The sequence below is a fragment of the Meriones unguiculatus genome, chromosome 21 (assembly GCF_030254825.1).
Source record: "Meriones unguiculatus strain TT.TT164.6M chromosome 21, Bangor_MerUng_6.1, whole genome shotgun sequence".
In the NCBI taxonomy this organism is placed as follows: domain Eukaryota; kingdom Metazoa; phylum Chordata; class Mammalia; order Rodentia; family Muridae; genus Meriones; species Meriones unguiculatus.
In genome coordinates this window covers 24,813,548-24,832,458 of record NC_083368.1, presented here as the reverse complement: position 1 = coordinate 24,832,458, position 18,911 = coordinate 24,813,548, and the positions used below count along the sequence as shown (strand labels likewise).

Below are 18,911 nucleotides of genomic sequence, written 5' to 3'. Positions count from 1 at the left end.
AAACAACATTCTGTAGAAGCTAAGGTCAGGTAACTAGCTACAGATGGCTCACAAGCAGTTCCATCTGCCTCCTGCTGTGGTCAACAATGCATGCTGGAACATAGCCAGGATTGCTAACTTAGACTGGAGCACACACACCTTCCCCCTGCGGTAGCAGGGGCATAGATCACAGGGTCAGAGACATTCAAGTATTCACGTCACATCACATCTGAAGTTTGCCAACATCCGTATCCGGTTCTGCTTACTTTTAGACACCATTCACCTCACAAAGGACACTTTAAAATAATGACCCTTACAGATCTTGCAATCAAACATGTATTTCATCATCTTTACACAATAAATTCATGGATGGATTCTCAAAATACATTATGATAATTTTCATTTTTTTCTATGAACTACTGTGACCATTCTGCTTACAAATTCTATAACATGTAAATGCAATACATGTGAGCTATGTGTATACATAACTCTTGAGCTTCAGGTGAAATTGTTTGTAGTGTGAATTTGTTTTTCACAAAATATTTATAACCTTTCTATTTTATTCTAAATAAAGTATTTGGGAAAGTATTCTGTTTTACTTTTTGGTTTAAATTTTACATATGGTGGTTTGCAATCTTTAAAAGTGATTCACTGTCATTGTAATTGAAATGTATTGGAACCTACATACAAAGGTATTTTGATAAATTATCATTATATGATATACACAAACTATATTCAATATTTATTTATCAAAGTGTATTTGATGAGATACATGTGTACTAATGTGCTTAGGCCATTAGTTCAGCTTCATGAAGCAGCCTGTGTACATCCCTTCCCAACTTCAAATTCAGACACTTCACAACATGTCTGTCTTTTGGTCATGGTAGGATTATTTAATGTGGAAAGAGGCAAATGTCATAAATTCAGTCCTTTTTTCTTTGGTGGCTTATTTACTTCTAGAATTCCACTTGTTTTTTGCTTATTTTAGTGTGTGTGTGTTTGGCTTGACTAATGTCATATGCCTAAATGGTATATTCTAATTCATATACAGTATCTTGTTCTTAAGCATTAACTTCAGAGATTATACCAGGTCTTAAAAATTATAGAGTGGTTGTGGTACAGTTTTGGTTTTTATTCTTTGTGTAAAGTGTTACCCTAATAATGCAACATATAGTAGTAAATGTTTTGTTCTAATATGTTGTTAAATATATATTATTTATTATTTATTATAATTTATTCACTTTGTATCCTGGCTGTAGCCCTCTCCTTCATCTCCTTCCAGTCCCACCCTCCTTTCCTCTTTGCCCCCTATACTGCTTCCTTAGTCCACTGACAGAGAAGGTCCTCTTCCCTGCTATCTGACCCAAGCCTATCAGGGTCTCAACGGGACTGGCTGCATCACCTTCCTCTGTGATCTGTCAAGGCTGCACCCCAACAGGGAGTGGGGATCAAAGAGCTGTTCACTGAGTTCATGCCAGACACAGCCCCTGTTCCCCTTACTAGGGAACCCACTTGGAGACTGAGCTGCCTATGGGATACATCTAAGCAGGGGTCTACATCCTCTCCATACATGGTCCTTGGTCAGAGTATTGGTCTCTGCAGGCCCCACTGGGCCCAGGATTTTTGGCTCTGTAGGTCTCCTTGTGGAGCTCTTGTCCCCTCCAGGTCTTTCTATCTCCCTCTTCTCCCATAAAGTTCTTTGCTCTATGCCCAAAGTTTGGTATGTGTCTCAGCATCTCCTTTGATGGGTAGAATTTTTCAAGGCCCCGTGGAAGGCTCTTGACCTGTTGCCTATCTTCTCCTACTTCCAATGTCTATCCTGTTGTCCTTGTGAATGAGATTTCAGACCATCCACTAGGGTCAGCCTTGTTTTTTAGCTTCTTTAGGACTATAGATTTTAGTAATAATACAGTTTATCCTGTATTATTTGTCTTATATACACTTATAAGTGAGTATATACCATGTGTGTCTTTCTGCTCTGGGTTACCTCACTCAGGATGAAATTTTCTAGATCCCACCATTTGCCTGCAAATTTCATGATTTCCTTGTTTTTAATTGCTGAGTAGTATTCCATTGTGTAAATGTACCACAATTTCTGTATCCATTCCTCAGTTGAGGGACATCTAGGTTGTTTCCAGATTCTAGCTATTATGAATAAAGCGGCTACTAACATGGTTGAACAAATGTCCTTGTGTACTTGAGCATCTTTTGGATATATGTCTAGTAATGGTATAGCCGGATCTTGAGGTATCACTATTCCTAATTTTCTGAGAAAACAGTAGATAGATTTCCAAATTGCTTCCACAAGTTTATATTCCCATCAGCAATGGAGGAGGGTTTCCCTTTCCCCACATCCTTTCCAGCATGTGTTTATTCAAGGAGTGAAGGTACTTTTCCACAATTTTTAAAATGCTTTTCCTTTTCTCTTTTTTCTCTTCTTTTCTTTCCTTTTTGATTTTTCCAGACAGAGTTTCTCTGTGTAGCCTTGGCTGTCCTACACTTTGTAGACCAGACTGGTCTCAAACTCCCAGAGATCCATCTGCTTCTGCCTCCCACAGAACTGGGATCACAGTCGTGTGCCACCATGCCTGGCTTGATTTAATTCTTTTTCTAAGGCAACAATTTATGTATAAGTAGTTGAGTCAGTAGGTAGTAGTGGACTTATTTTGATTATGTACATACATACATGTTTATATCATTGAAAATCTCTGGTTAATGTATTCAAGGTAAACTAAAAGCTGTTCAGCTTTTTTAGATTTCAGCTCTCTGTATTTCTGAATATCAACCTTTATACTGTTAGCCTTTGTAGAACTGATATTGACTGTCAGGTGTGATGGGAGTGGCAGTTTGTTCACAATATAGATTTTAAATTGCTTTTCTTCACAATCAGCTGCAAAATCCTTATTCAGAAAGCTTTGGCCAGGTCTAATGCTGTCCAGAGATCATACATCTCTCCTGCTACATTCCAGGAGCATCAGGGCACGATATTTGATGGATATTTATACCACTCAATGATAATGGCTCTGTTTATGATGACTGTTAAGAAGCCAAAATTATGTGCAGGTTTCTTCTAGTAGTTTCTCATAGTTGTACATTCACAAAATACTAGAAATCAAGTAGATTCTTCTCTAGTTCTGATAAATTAATGTCAATTTGCAGGGCTTGTTGGTTTTGGAGTAGCAAAGTGCTGGTGTTTTACTTAGCTCACATTGTAGCCATTTGTTTAAAACCACTCGATTCAGTCTTCTCTTGAAGCCCCTTTTTATTTTTTTTTTAATATTAGTGACAGTTTATTAACTTTGTATCCCCCTCCTTCATTCCCTTCCAATCCTACCCTCCCTCCCTCTTCTCCTTACCCTATTCCAAGCCCACTGATGGGGAGCACCTTCTCCCCTTTCATCTGACCTTGATTTATCAGGTATCTTCAGGACTGGCTGCAAAGTCCTCCTGTGTGGCCTAGCAGGGCTGTTCCTCCCTCGGGGGGTGGGGGGTGGAGGTCAAAGAGCCAGCCACTGAGTTCATGTCAGAAATAGTCCCTGTTACCCTTACTAGGGTACACACTTGGATACTGAGCTACCATGGGCTACATCTGAGCAGGGGTTCTAGGTTACATCCATACATGGTCCAACCGAATCCAAGAACACATCAAAGAGATCTTCTACCATGACCAAATAGGCTTCATCCCAGGTATGCAAGGGTGGTTCAACATACAGAAATCCATCAATGTAATCCACCACATATGCAAAATGAAGGAGGACAACCACATGATCATCTCCTTAGATGCCGAAAAAGCATTTGACAAAGTCCAACACCCATTCGTGTTTAAAATCTTGAAGAGATCAGGGATATAAGGCACATACCTAAACATAGTAAAGGCAATATACAGCAAGCCTATAGCCAACATCAAGCGCAATGGAGAGAAACTAAAATCAATCCCACTGAAATCAGGGACAAGACAAGGCTGCCCACTCTCTCCATGTCTAGTCAACATAGTTCTTGAAATCCTAGCTAAAGCAATAAGACAACTAAAGGATATCAAGGGGATACAAATCAGAAAGGAAGAGGTCAAAGTTTCACTATTCACAGATGATATGATAGTATACATAAGCAACTAAAAATTCAACCAGGGAACTCCTTGAAGTCGCTTTCAAAGTAAAGTGTTCAGTTTTATCTAATAACAGGAGAACGTTATGTTTCAGAATGTTGAGACTGGCAGAAATTGTTACTGTAAGATTATTAGTTTATTCTCAAACTAAATTTTAAATATTCACAATATTAGCTTCTGTACAGTTTTGCATTTAGCAGAATTTTCTAAGCTTAACTACTAGTTTATGATTAGTTGACAATGATCTTTAAACATTTAGCAAGTCAGATAGTAAAGAGACCAGTATCTCTCAGTAGCATTTAGAAAATACTATTGAACAAATACTGAGCAGAGAATAGTCTGACATTTATTATTCTTTCTTTTAATCCCTGAAGATTGTGCTTTGCTGTGGATTTAATTACAAATCAAATAATTTTAAGCATTGCTATTCCTTCTGTTTGTGTTAGAATTAATAGTCTGTATTTTTAGCACATCAACATTGAGGTTTGAGATGGTCACTGAGGTTAGAGTTTTAACTATTGTATAATTTTCTCTAATTTAATTTGTATTATTTCTTTGAATAATGTGTAACTACAGAGTTACATTAGCATGTGTTGATGGTTTATTTAGAATGCACCACTATTACTTTATATCAAGATCGATGATCATAAATCTTTTCCTGATTCAATATCAATTCCAATTTTAAAAGATTCTTTTCTCATATATTACATCCCAACTGCAGTTTCCCTTCCCTCCATTCCTCCCAGTTCCCACACACCCACTTCCCCTCTCCCCTCGATCCTATTTCTCTTCTCTTCAGAAAAAAGCAAGCTTCCAATGATGTCAACCAAATTTGACTTAAAAAGATGCAATAGGACTAGGCACAAACTCTCCTATCAAAGATAGATGAGGCAACTCAGTTGGAGAAAAAGGGTCCCAAAAGCAGGCAAAAGAGTAAGAGACAATCCCCACTCCTACTGTTAGGGAAAACCAAGGTACATAACAATAGCATATAGGCAAAGACCCTAGTTCTGATGGACACGGGTTCCCTGATTGTTCGGTATCTGAGTGCCCTATGAGCCCTGGTTAGTTGATTCTGTGGACTGTGTTCTGTGGTGTTCTTGACCCCTCTGGTTCCTGCAACCATTCCTCCCCTTATTCTATGGAATTCCCTGAGTTCTGTCTAATGTTTGGCTGTGGGTCTCTTCACATGCTCCAATCAGCTGCTGCTGGATAAAGCCTCTCTAATGACAATTATGCTAGGCTCCAGTCTCTGAGTACTAGGTTTTCACCTCAACCCGTAAGTAGCCCCAAATTCCAATCTCTCTCTTCTTGCATTCTCTTCCCCCATCCCATCTCTTCCCCTACCCAAATTGATCCTGCATGCTTCCATTTCCACCTGCCCCCAGTCCATCCTTAATCTCCAGCTCCTAGGGAGATACACATGCCCCACCTCTCCAATACCTCTCTGCTTTAGCTAACTTCTCTGTGTCTATGGAGTGTATCTTGGTTATCATTTACTCGCAGGCTACTATCCGCTTATAAGTGCATATACACCATGCACAACATATGCTTTTCTGGGTCTCGATTACGTCATTTAATATGAGTTGTTTATTTTTGTTTCATTTTGTTTTGTTTTCCTAACAATTCATTTGCCTGCAAAATTTCACGATGCCTTCTAACAGCTGAGTAATGCTCATTGTGTATATTACCACACTTTCTTTATCCATTATTCAGTTAAGAGACATCTAGGTCGTTTCCAGTTTTCAGTTTGTATGAATAAAGCCACAACGGACATGACTGAGCAAGTGTGCCTGTGGTGGAAGGTGGAATGAGAGTCCTTTGGGCATATACCCGAGTGGTTAACTGGGTCTTTTCGTTGTTGTTGCTTTGTTTTGTTTGTTTGTTGAGAAAGGGTTTTTTTGTGTAGCCTTAGTTGTCCAGGACTCGCTTTGTAGAGTAGGCTGGAGTCAAACTCATGCTTCTGCCTCCCCAAGTTCTGGGATTACAGGTGTCTGCCTCTATACTCTCCTGGTTAACTGGGTCTTAAGGAAGACCGTTTCCCAATTTTCTGAGGAACCATTGCCACATTGATTTCCAAAGTGGGTGCACAAGTGTGCACTGCCACCAGAAGTGTGTATGTGGCAGGGGTATTCTATGTCCTGCATGAGCTGTCGCATGTTACATGTCACATGTTACCGATGTGACAGGTGTAAGATGAAACCTCAAAGTAGTTTGATTTGCATTTCCGGGATGGCTAAGGATGATGAACATTTCTTAAATGTTTTTTGGGCAACTGAGAGTCCTCTTTTGAGAATTCTGTTAAGATCTAAACCTCATTGCTTAAATAGATTAGTTTGGTTTTCTTATATCTAGATTTATGCATTCTGTATATTCTTGGATACTATTCCTCTATTGGATATAGAGTTTATAAGAATATTTTACCATTCTGTATGCAGTCATTTTGTCCTACTGATGGTATCCTTTGCTCTGCTGAAACTTTTCAGTTTCATGAGGTGCCATTTATTAATTGTTGGTCTTAGTGCCTGCACTATCAGTGTTCGGTTCAGGAAGTTGTCTCCTATGCCATTGCATTCAAGGTTACTCCCCACTTTCTCTTCTATCAGGTTCAGTGTATCTGGTTTTATACTGAGATCTTTCATTCACTTGGATTTTAGCTATGTGCATATTGATAAATATGCATCTATTTGCAGTCTTCTACATACAGACATCTGTATAGAGCAGCACTATTTGTTGAAGATGTTTTCTTTTTTACATTGTGTATTTCTGGCTTCTTAACCAAAATCAAATGTTCATCAGTGTCTGGGTTTTGATTCAATTTCATCAACCAACATGTCTGTTTTAAGCCAACATTATCTGTTTTTTATTACTATAGCTCTGTGGTACAATTTGAAATCAGAAATGGTGACACCTCCAGCAGTTCTTTTATTATTCAGGGAGTTTCATCTATCCTAGGCCTTTGTTTTTCAATACGAAGTGGAGAATTTTCCTTTGAAGGTATGTCAACAATTGTATTTGAATATTGATGAGGATTGCATTGAATCTTTAGGTTGCTTTTGGTAAATTGGCCATTTTTATTTTTAAATGGTACTGATTCATGAATATCAGAGACCTTTCCATCTTCTGGTATCTTATCAATTTTTTTCTTCAAATGCTTGAAGTTTTTATTATACAAGTCTTTTACTTGGTTACCATAAGAATTTTATATTATTTGCCTTATTGTGAAATGTGTTATCTCCCTGACTTCCTTCCTATATTTGTATATAGAAAGGCTACTGATTTTTGTGAGTTAATTTTATATCCAGCTATTTTGATGAAAACGTTTATCAGATGTAGGGAATAGAATTTCCCCAGTGGAATTTTCAGCACAACTTACATATACTGTCATATCATCTGCAAGTAGCAATACTTTGACTTCTTCCTTTTAAATTTGCGTCCTCTTGATCTCCCTTAGTTGAATTACTGTGCTAGCAAAAAAATATCATGGGCTATACTGAATAAATACAAAAAGTGGACAGCCTTGTCTTGTTCCTGATTTTGGTGGGGTTTCTTTGAGCTTCTCTCCATTTAATTTGATGTTGTCAATAGGCTTGCTGTAAGTTGTCTTTATTATTGTTGTTACTTATTTACTTATTTATTTATTTACTTATTTATTTTTGTTTTTCAAGACAGGGTGTCTCTGTGTAGCCTTGGATGTTCTGGACTCACTTTTTAGAGCAGGCTGGCCTCGAGCTCACAGACATCTGCCTGCCTCTTCCTCTCTGGGTGATAGGAATAAAGGCGTGAGCCACTACTCCCAGCTATAATTTTTTCTTGTTATGTTTAGTTATGTTCCCTGTATTACTAATCTCTCCAGGATTCTTATCATGAAGTGGTGTTAGAGTTTGTCAAAGGCTTTTCAGCATCTAATGAGATGACCAAGTACTTTTATCTTTCAGTTGGTTTATGTAGTGAAGTACATCTCATTTTTATGTAGTGAACCATCTTTCCATCTTTAAGATGACACTGACTTGACTGGTAAATGATCATCGAGATGTGTTCTTGGATTCACTTTTTGAGTATTTCATTGAGCATTTTTGCATCTATGTTCATAAGTGAAATTGGTCTGTAATACTCATTTTTTTGTTGATTATTTATGTTGTTTGGTTATATGCTTAACTGTACCCCAGAAAAAGGAATTGGGCCATGTTCCTTCTGTTTCCATTTTGTGGAATAATTAGTGAAGTATTGGTTATAACTCTTCTTTGAAGGTCTGATAAAGTTCTGAGGTAAAGCCATGTGCCCTCCCCCCACCTTTTTTTCTTTTTTGTTTGATTGGGAGACTTTTAATAACTACTTCTATTTCACTACTAGTTATAATTCTGGTTAAATTCCTTATTTGGACTTATTTAACTTTGTTATATTGTATATATTAAGAATATAATCCATTTCTTTTATATTTTCCAATTTAGTGGACTACAAGTTTTTTAAATATGTTCTTATGATTCTATGGAGTTCCTTGGTATCTTTTGTTATGTCTCCTCTTCATTTCTGATTTTGTTAATTTGGATTTTTTTTTCTCTGCTTTCAATTACTTTGACTAAGGGTTTCTCTCTCTCTTTTTTAACTTTTATTAATTACACTTTACTCACTTTGTATTCCCCCATAAGCCCCTCCCTCCTCCCCTCCTGAACCCACCCTCCTTCCCTCTTCCTCCCTCATGCTCCTCCCCAAGTCCACTGATAGCGGAGGTCCTCCTCTCCTTCCTGCTGAACTTAATCTATTAGATCTCATCAGGAGTGGCTACATTGTCATCTTCTGTGGCCTGATAAGGCTGCTTCCCCCTTAGGGGGAGGTGATCAAAGATCAGGCCAATCAGATTATGTCAGAGGCAGTCCCTCTTCCTATTACTATGGAACCTACTTAGACACTAAATTGCCATGGGCTATCTGTGCAGGGGTTCTAGGTTATCTCCATGCATGGTACTTGGTTGGAGTATGAGTCTCTGGTTAGACTCCTGTGTTCAAATTTTCTGGTTCTGTTGCTCTCCTTGTGGAGATCCTGTCCTCTCCAGATCTTACTATTTCCCACTTCTTATATAAGATTCCATGCACTCTGCCCAACAGTTGGCCATAAGTCTCAACATCTGCTTTGATAGTCTGCAGGGCAGAGCCTTTCAGAGGTCCTCTGTAGCAGGTTCCTAGCTTGTTTCCTGTTTTCTTCTTCTTCTGATGTCCATCCTCTTTGCCTTTCAGGATGGGGATTGAACATTTTAGTCAGGGTCATCTCTCTTGATTAGTTTCTTTTTTTTTTTTTTTCAATGCAGTTTATTCAGGAACCTTGAACAATCATCTGACCCTGGGGAAAGCCAGCCCACAGCTTAAATAGCCTCTGGGTAGCCAACCCAGGCGTGCCACGTGGGCAATGCAGATAGGTCCACATACATGGAAGCAAGCCAGATCCTCAGCCTTAGCCAAATGTGGAATTGTTCATAACATAGAGCACTCACCATCGGGAAGGTGGAAGGCAGAAACCAGCTCCATCTTTAAGGCATAGCATTCCGCAGCTCTCTACAGTTCCCCCTTTTTGTTTTAGACGCATCAGGCAAGAGTAGAGGTCTGATCTCTGATTAGTTTCTTTAGATGTACAGATTTTAGTAGGTTTATCCTATATTATATGTCTATATGAGTGAGTGTATACCAAATAGTGCTTCCTCAAGACCCAGCCTAGGCATATACTCAAAAGAGGCTCAAGTACACAATAAGGACATTAGCTTAACCATATGTGTAGCAGCTTTATTTGTAATAGCGAGAAGCTGGAAACAGCCCAGATGCCCCTCAACTGAAGAAAGGATGCAGAAATTGTGGTACATCTACACAATGGAATATCACTCAGCAATGTAAAAATAAGGAAATCATGAAATTTGCAGGTAAATGGTGGGACCTGCAAAGGATCATCCTGAGTGAGCTGTCCCAGAAGCAGAAAGACACACATGGGTTTCTCTCTTTTGTTGATTTTCTTTGAGAACCAACTTATTGTTTCGTTGACTGTTTGTATTAGTCTGTTTCTATTTTATTGATTTCAGCCCTCAGGTTTTTGGGGTTTTTTTTGTTTTGTTTTGTTTTCGTTTTTTTCTTTTCTTTTCTTTTTGTCTTGTCATTTCTTTTCTTTTCTTTTTTTTTTTCTTGTCTTGTCTTGTCTTTTCTTTTCATTTCTTTTCTTGTCTGTTCTTGCTATCTGTTCCTCTTGGGTGTGCTTACTTTTTGTTCCAGAGTTTTTCAGGTATGCTGTTACATTGCTGGCATGAGTTCTCTCTAATTTCTTTATGAAGGCACTTAGTGCTATGAACTTTCCTCTTAGCACCACTTTCAATGTGTTCTATTAAGTTTGGATATGTTGTGTATTTTTTCATTGATTTTAGAAAATATTTAATTTCTTTCCTTATTTCTGTTTTGACCTATTTTTTTTTCATTCAGCGGAACGTTTGTAAGCTTTCTGTCGTTTCTGTTATTGTTGATATGCAACTTTAATCTATGGTGGTCTGATAGGATGCAGGGAGTTATTTCAATTTTCTTCTATTTGTTGAGACTTGCTTTGTGCCAGAGTATGTAGTCAGTTTTTGAGAATGTTTCATGAGTTGCTGAGGTTTATTCGTCTATGTCTGGGTGAAAGGTTCTGTACATATCTATTAGATCCATTTTGTTTATAACATCAGTTAGCTCCAGTATTCCTTTCTTTAATTTTAGTCTGAGTACCAGTTCATTGGTGAGAGTGGAGCATAGAAGTCTCCAACTCAATATCACATATTAAAGGGTCAGTATGTGATTTAAGCTGTAGTAGTGTTAATTTTACAAATTTGGGTGTCCTTGTGTTTCACACATAGATGTTAAGAATTGAAATTTCTTCTTGGTGGATTTTTTCCTTTAAAGATTATGTAGTGTTCTCCATCTTTTTTGATTAGTTTTTATTTGAATTCTATTTTGCTAGATATCAAAGTGGCAATTCAGCTTGCTTTTTAGGTCCATTGGCAGGATGTATCTTCTTCCATCTCTTACACTGAGATAATGTCTATCCTAGATGTTAAGGTGAGTTTCTTGGATGCAGCAGAAGGGATCCTGTTTTCACATCCATTCTGTTAGCCTGTGTCTTTTTATTGGAAAATTGATACCACTAATATTAACAGATACCAATGACCAATGATTGTTGAGATTTTTGAATATTTTTGTTGTTGTTGTTGGTGGTGGTGGTGGTGGTGGTGGTGGTGGTGTGTGTGTGTGTGTATGTGTGTGTTTGTATCTAGGGTGACTAAATTTTTTTCTGGGACTCTCTCTTCCATCTTTCTATTCTGCTAGTGAAGCTTGTCTCTCTAGTTCCTGTTTAAATTCTGAAACTTTTCATTTCCCAAATTCCCTCAGTTTATCTTTTCTTTTTTCCATTTCCATTTTCAGGTCTTGAACTATTTGTATTTTTTTGGCTTTCATTAAAGGATTTATTCCTTTCTTCGGATTGTTTGTGCTATCCTGGATTTTTAAATGGTTTTATTTCCTTCCTGTTTAAGAGCCTGTGTTATCTTCGTATAGTTGGTTTTGTGGTCTTTTTCTTGTGTGCTAGCTATGTTGGAATATTCAGGGCCTGCTGCAGTAGGATAGTGGGGCTCTAGTGGAGACAAATTGCCCTTACTCTTATTGATTGTGTTCTCATGCTGTTGCCCAGGCATCTGGATTTAGGATGAACACAGGATTAGGTGCTGATTTCTGTTTTGTTTTGTTTTCCTTGCTGTATGGATGTTTTGCCGGTTGGTTTCTGTTTTCTGTCTGGATTTTCCGAGTACATTGGCTGTGTGTTGACTGCTATACTGGTATGTTTACAGAGAATGACTGCTGGTGTGGAAGACTGGTTTTCTGGAAGGCACGGCCTGTGATTGAGCGGGAGGTGCATGCTTGAGTTGAGGACTGGGATACAGCTATGGGTGTGTTGCTGGGGTTTGGGGAACATTAGGCTAGGAAGAGATGGTCTGTAAGATCCACAGGATATTTGAGCTAGAGGAAGGAGGGATGTAGCTAGTGATCTATCGATGAGACTTGGGGGATTGAGTTTGGGATAACAGTCATACTTTATTTTTGACTTATATAATGTTTATATTATTTTATAAACATATACCAAGGAAAGGGTAAAAAATAAATGACAAGTAGCAGATAGATAGAAAAATATCATAAGCTGGGCATTCAAAACACCCAGTAAAGAAAATTAATGAAGGAAAATTGAGAGATCAATAATAGGGGTAGCCATCAAATTAGGGTGTTTACAAACTCCTAAGAGAAACATAGTGAGGAAGTCAGCAAGTTAGAGAGTCCCGTGGACAGTGCCATGTGGTCCCATGGAGATTTCCTAGACAGTGCAGAGTGTTCCCTCTGCTAAAGCTTCCAAATAAAAGAACGGCAGCAGATAAAAATAAAAGCACCAAATGGAATGCTCTCATGCAACAGAAACCAACTGGGGAACATTTGGGAAGGGGAAGTAACCCATCCTCAGATGAAGGAGAGGATATTTCCACACAAACATGTTTGAGGAGGAAGAAGAAGATAGGGCTCAGACCAGCTTCCAAAGCCAGCTTTTCAGTGAGCTCAAACAGCACGTGGCAGTTTATCAATATAATACACATTACAAACAGTAACAAACGAGCCAAATATATTTTAAATTTTTCTCAAAAACTATTGCTACTATAATATTTTCTTAGTCTGATATCTGTGTACATTACAGTAATTAACAACCAAGATATTTAGCACATTATTTACCTTACATAGCATTTATTTATTGGTGATGAAATTTAGGTTTTCCTAATAGCAGATATCAAGTATACACTAATGTATTACAAACTGACCATGAATGCTGGTTTCCCAAAACCATTTATCATATAACTTAAAATTTCAACACATTCACCATCATTTCTCATTTCATTCAGTCTCAGTCCCCAAACAGCATCCATTCTCCTTCTGATTTTAAGAATTATAAAAATGTTATGACCTTCCATTTAATGCAGAAGATTGATTGCAAGATTCCTCGGCAAAACTGCCTTTTCAATTACAGGTCTCCTTCTGCCTCATTTATGTAGGATTTAGAAATCATATCTCAGAAATGTTTGCAACATTCTGTACATTTAATCTACCAGATAATATTATGAAGTAAAATTTATATTTTCCTGTGAGTATGCTCAGTAGAGACGATGATATTGCCACATGTTCAATAGCGCCTATGTTTACTAGGAAACCATATTCCTGAAATAAAGTGATCATGTTCTGTGTTAAAATCCATTTTATAGGTAATAGGTTACATTTGAATAGCATTAAAAAAGAATAGCTAAGAATATATGAATACAAAAAGGGATTGAAGGCATAACTAAAGTCAGGGCCCTTATTGACTCAACTTGGACACATACAGTAGACAAGGTGACCATTGGGTATTTCATCACTTCTTTTGACTTCCTTTGTCCATTCATCTCTGCATAATTCATCTCTGAATAATTCTCATATTTATTTAGTCTGTTTATGCTAACTAGACATGACATTCTTCAGATGTGATAGTTTTAATATGCTAATATCATCTAATTAGAAAGTCATTAGAAACATCCTTCCTAGATATATTAACAGAATCAACTGTTAAGTTAAATTATGAAATGGTTCTACATTTCTGAGTTGAAATCTACTTAAAATGAGATAGTGCCATTATGAATATTGCATTATTTCCTGGGATCAATCAAATTATAAAAACATGCCCATTATCTTCTTCTGATTTATTCAGTCACTTTCTGATTTTATCTTATTCTAATCATACACAGTATTCTAAGACAATAGATTTTAGTAATAAATTTGTTTTGGCATGTGTATCAATCCTTCCAGGAACTACTGAGCCATAATGGTGACTTGTTTTAGTGATCATTGGGAACTAAAAGAAAAATCCTATCATAATAATCTCAAGATTGGGACAGCAATCATAGGAAGTTTTATTTCCTTATCTTCTCTGTTTTTGAAAGTGAATTTTTGATGTTGGTAATAAATCACACTACTTTGTTTCTCTAAATTAATTGTAATCAGTCTCAATTGTCTTTTCAACTATTAGTATGAAATTTAATTACTTACATTAATAGGTGTTTTATATTCTAGATTCAGATAATTATATATACTTATATATTCAATTAGGAATTACACATTCTAGAACACTGAGAATATTCCACAACGCTGAGAATGCCCTTTCAGACAGAGTGCTTTCCTCCAGGGAAGTGTTCCTTACTATGTGACTTCCTTACTATGCCCTAGTGCTTACACGAGAAGACCGGGGCACAACAGAAGCCATATAACCTAGGGACATCTTGTAGTGATTTTTCTTTGAGATAAAGCCACGCCCCCACCATGGCATTACCCAAACAAAGAAAATGACAGTTCCTACTGCTCTTGAAAACCTTTACTCTTGCCTGATGTGTCTAAAACAAAAAGGGGGAACTGTAGAGAGCTGCGGAATGCTATGCCTTAAAGATGGAGCTGGTTTCCGCCTTCCACCTTCCCGATGGTGAGTGCTCTCTGTCACAAACAATTCCACATTTGGCTAAGGCTGAGGATCTGGCTTGCTTCCATGTATGTGGACCTATCTGCATTGCCCACGTGGCACGCCTGGGTTGGCTACCCAGAGGCTATTTAAGCTGTGGGCTGGCTTTCCCCAGGGTCCGAGGATTGTTCAAGGTTCCTGAATAAACTGCATTAAAAAAAAAAAAAGAAAAGAAAACCTTAACCACCATTTCTTTGCTAAAACTGAATTCATGAGTCTTTCCTGTATACTTTACTTTCCATCAGATAACTGGATTGTATCACTGCAGCATTGTGTAATGTCATCATGTTTAGATGCAGGCAATGCTGACTTCTCTCTAGCAGAGGGACAGAGAGGAGACACGCAACTCAACTGATCTCCTTCCTCTCATTGCTTATGCAAAATTTGTGTAGCACATGTCAGATTCCTGTTTGTTTGTTGATATCTTCAGTTTTCAAAATGCCTGTAACTTTAACTAATATTGTCATATAAATAACAGTTATCTTGCTGTGTAATAATTAAAATGGCTTTGTAAATAATTTGTATACTTTGTGCCCAGTATAAATACTTGAGTATTTGTTATATTCAGTAGTTACAATGTAGTGTTAGTAAGCATAAACTGAATGGCTTTTCCTATTTATTGATACCAGCATTGACCTAGGAGACTACTGAAGATTCTATTTGTATACAGCTAATAACTGTATAGTGTTAAGCAATAGTTTAATCTCTTATGTCTCTCTTTTATACACACACACACATGCACATATATATGTATATCAGATTAAACTTGAGTACCTGAAGGGACACTGATCTAAAAACTTGTGCTGGATTTTAATTTAATAATATATTCAATTCACCTAAAACTTCACTAAGATTTTTTCTTCATTTATTTAATCACTTTATAGTCAATCCCATCCTTCCCCTCCTCTCCTCCAAGTCCTATCCTCATGCCCCTCCTACCACTCACCCCCTCTCATTCTCAGAGAAGAGGAGGCTGTCAAGGGATACTAACCCACCCTGCCATCTCAAGTTTCAGCAGAATAAACATATTGTCTGTCACTGAGGCCTGACAAGGCAGCCCAGCTAGAAGAAAAGGATCCAAATTCAGGCAACAGAGTCAGAGACAGCTCCTGCTTCCATTGTCAGGAGACCCACATGTTGATAAGGCTGCACATCTGCTACATATGAGTAGGGAGCCTAGATCCAACCCATAAATGCTTTTTGGTTGGTGGTTCAGTCTCTGTGAGCCCCATGAACCCAGGTTAGCTTACTTTGTAGGTCTTCTTGCCGTGCCCTTGACCCCCTGAGCTCCCATTATCTTCCGACCACTCTTCCATAAGACTCCATAAGGTCAGTCTGTTATTTGGCCATGGGTCTCTCAATTTGTTTCCATAATCTGCTCAATGAAGCCTCTCAGAAGGCAGTTATGCTAGGCTCCAGCATGCAAGCATAGCATAGTATCATTAATATGGTTCTCTCCCTTGGGGTGGGTCTCAAGTTGGGCCAGTTATTGGTTTGCCATTTTCTCAATCTCTGCACCATCTTTATCCCTACACATTATCAAAGAACAGTTTGGCACCACAGGATAAACTGAGGCAGGGCATAGATAGGACATAGATAATCTGCTGATCACCCAGCAGACTGTCTCTGAGGGTAAAAGGCTTAACTCTATAGGGCAGAACTGATTGTTCCTGACAGGGGCTTCCACTGGTAGTAGTAACCAGTGGGGCCACAACTGATTGTTGCTGTTAGTGGGCCAGAGCTGGTGGCTCCTGGTGGGGGGCTTCTACTCATGGTGGCAAGCATCCGGAAGAAAGAAAGAAAGTGGAAAAAAGACCATACACATACGCTTACACTTAATGAGAAAGTAAGTGGAAAAGGATTCCAACCACTTCATTTTTTTTCCTCCCACAGCTTATATATCCCAGCAAGATCTTTCAAGCAGTACAAAAATCACAATGTGGTTCCATCCGATTTTTCTTTAAGTGATCGATTGCAATGAATATACATATGAAAAGCATGTTCCCCAATACCCTTACATGAACAAATGTTTTATGTATTATGGGTGAGAAACAAAAATGAAAAACAAAGTATTCACAAAAAAAAAACATGTATATTTATAACTAAGCAACTTGTTACAGATTAACAAAGTGTGAGTAAGCAAGGTAATTTCTCTTTACCAGCAGGCTGCAGTTTGCAGTTACAAAGAATCAATTATCTTAAAAGATAATCTTATAAAAACCTTAAAGGAATAACAATTCTAAACTTTTATATATAAAAAAAATTTATTCCCTCAGCCATTTCTAGTTTAAATCCTCAAGGTGTATAACTACTCAATAATTTTTATTAAATCATATCCGGAAGCTGAGGGGAAAAAAAATAGTACAAGAAGTTAATCATCTTGAAGTCCAGCTTTATTGAGAGAGTCACATCAGCTAGTACTAATTGGGGATTGTTCTTGCTTGCCAACCTCAAAAAGTCCCTGGTTTTACTATTAAGAGTGCACTTTTCTGAACTTCACTTTGTTCCCTAAAAATTTTCTTCATCACAGCCACTAGCAAAAACATCTTTACCCAACCTTGCTAATTAATCTATTTTTTTTTTCAAATTCTTTCTAAGGGTATTGGTCATTGCTAACACTCTACATCTCTAAGTTCTTTTCAGTGGTAACAGTTGAGTCATTTATCTGTTCCAGCAGCAATGCATGAAAGAGATCAAACATTATTGTTGAGTGCCAGTGATACTGCTCAGTGAGGGGCGGGAAGCCCTCCCTTAGTGACTCCTGAGAAAATATTCTTCTAGGATTTTATTGAAAGTATTTGCTGGTCCTTGGTGCTGGGACTCTTCACCTTCTTCTATTCCTACTATTCTTATGTTATTTCTTTTGAAGGTACCCCGGATCTCCCAAATGTTTTGTGTCAGGGATGTTTAAATCTAACGTTTTCTTTGACTGTTATATTGATTTATTCTATTGTAACTTTTACACCTGAGATTTTTCTCTTCCATATCTTCAGTTCTGTTGGTGATGCTTGTGTTAGTTGTTCCTGTTCTCTTCCCTAGATTTTCTATGTCTAGGATTAGCTCAGTTTGTGTTTTCTTTATTGATTCTACTTCCATTTTCAGATCTTGAACAGTTTTATTTACTTCCTTCACCTTCCAATTGTGTTTGCCTGTGTTTCATTATGAGATTTATTTATTTTTCCTCTTTAAAGGCCTCCACCGGTTTGATACTATTTTCCTGTATTTCTTTAAGGGACTTATTCATTTCCTCTTTAGGTCTCTATCATGTTTATAAAGTTGGTTTTAAGATCATCTTCTTGTGCATAGCTATGTTGGGATATCCACAGCTTGCTGTAGGATAGTTGGGCTCTGGTGGTGCCATATTGCCCTGACTCTTGTTGATTGTAGTCTCAGGCTGACTTTTAGCTATCTGCCTATCCTTGGTGTTGGCCAAATGTTTCTGCTGCAGGACTCCTCAGGGTGTCAGGCAGAGCCTTTAGCTAGACAGTGGAGCTCAGGGAAGAGCCTGCTGCTCACCTCTGGTATCTGTGCCTCAGGTGGACCTGAATGTTTTGGGGGTATCACAGGCCTCTGATGGGTGTGCCCCAGATGGATCGAGCAGGTAGGGTTCTATGTTGAATGTTGTTGGGATTCCTACAAACCTCCTAGGTATGTCAGAGGATGGAGGTCAGGGATAATGTGAAGCTCACCTCTGTTAGCTATGCCCCCAGGTAGATCAGGCTGTAGGGAAGAGGCAGAAGGGGCTCTACACTTAATGTTGTTAGGGATCCCCAAAGGCCTCATGGAGATGGAAGTGGGTATATGTTGCACACAACATGCAGCTCACCTTGTTGGCTGTCTTCAATGCAACTTTTAAATTTAATTCTTGAAGACTATGGACATATACTTCTATTCACATTATTTCATAATCAATGGCTTTCATGACTGCTTTATACTTTATATTCTAAATAACTTTCACATAATCAATTAAATTTATTCAATTAATAATCAATTAAATTTATTACTTTGTTTTTTAAATCTTGTTATAATTATAAAAGAGTTCGCTTTCTTGGTTTCTATTTATACTAAAATACTGTCATTACAGTGATGCTACTGATTTTTGTACATTGGTATTTTATCCTGCATCTTTGCTAAATTTATCAGCCTTAAGTACTTGTTTGATAATACCTTTGTGGCTCTCTGGTTGTAAGATTGTGTGTGTGAGCAGTGAGACTATGACTGCTGTCTCCTAGCTCTGGTGCCTTTCCTT

The 18,911-nt window shown here is 37.9% G+C and overlaps 1 protein-coding gene across 6 annotated transcripts in view; it reads left to right on the top strand.

The window, feature by feature from the left end:
- The window catches only part of Pclo (piccolo presynaptic cytomatrix protein), a 321,060-nt gene that overhangs the window by 220,124 nt on the left and 82,025 nt on the right, over window positions 1-18,911 (top strand). The window lies entirely within an intron of this gene.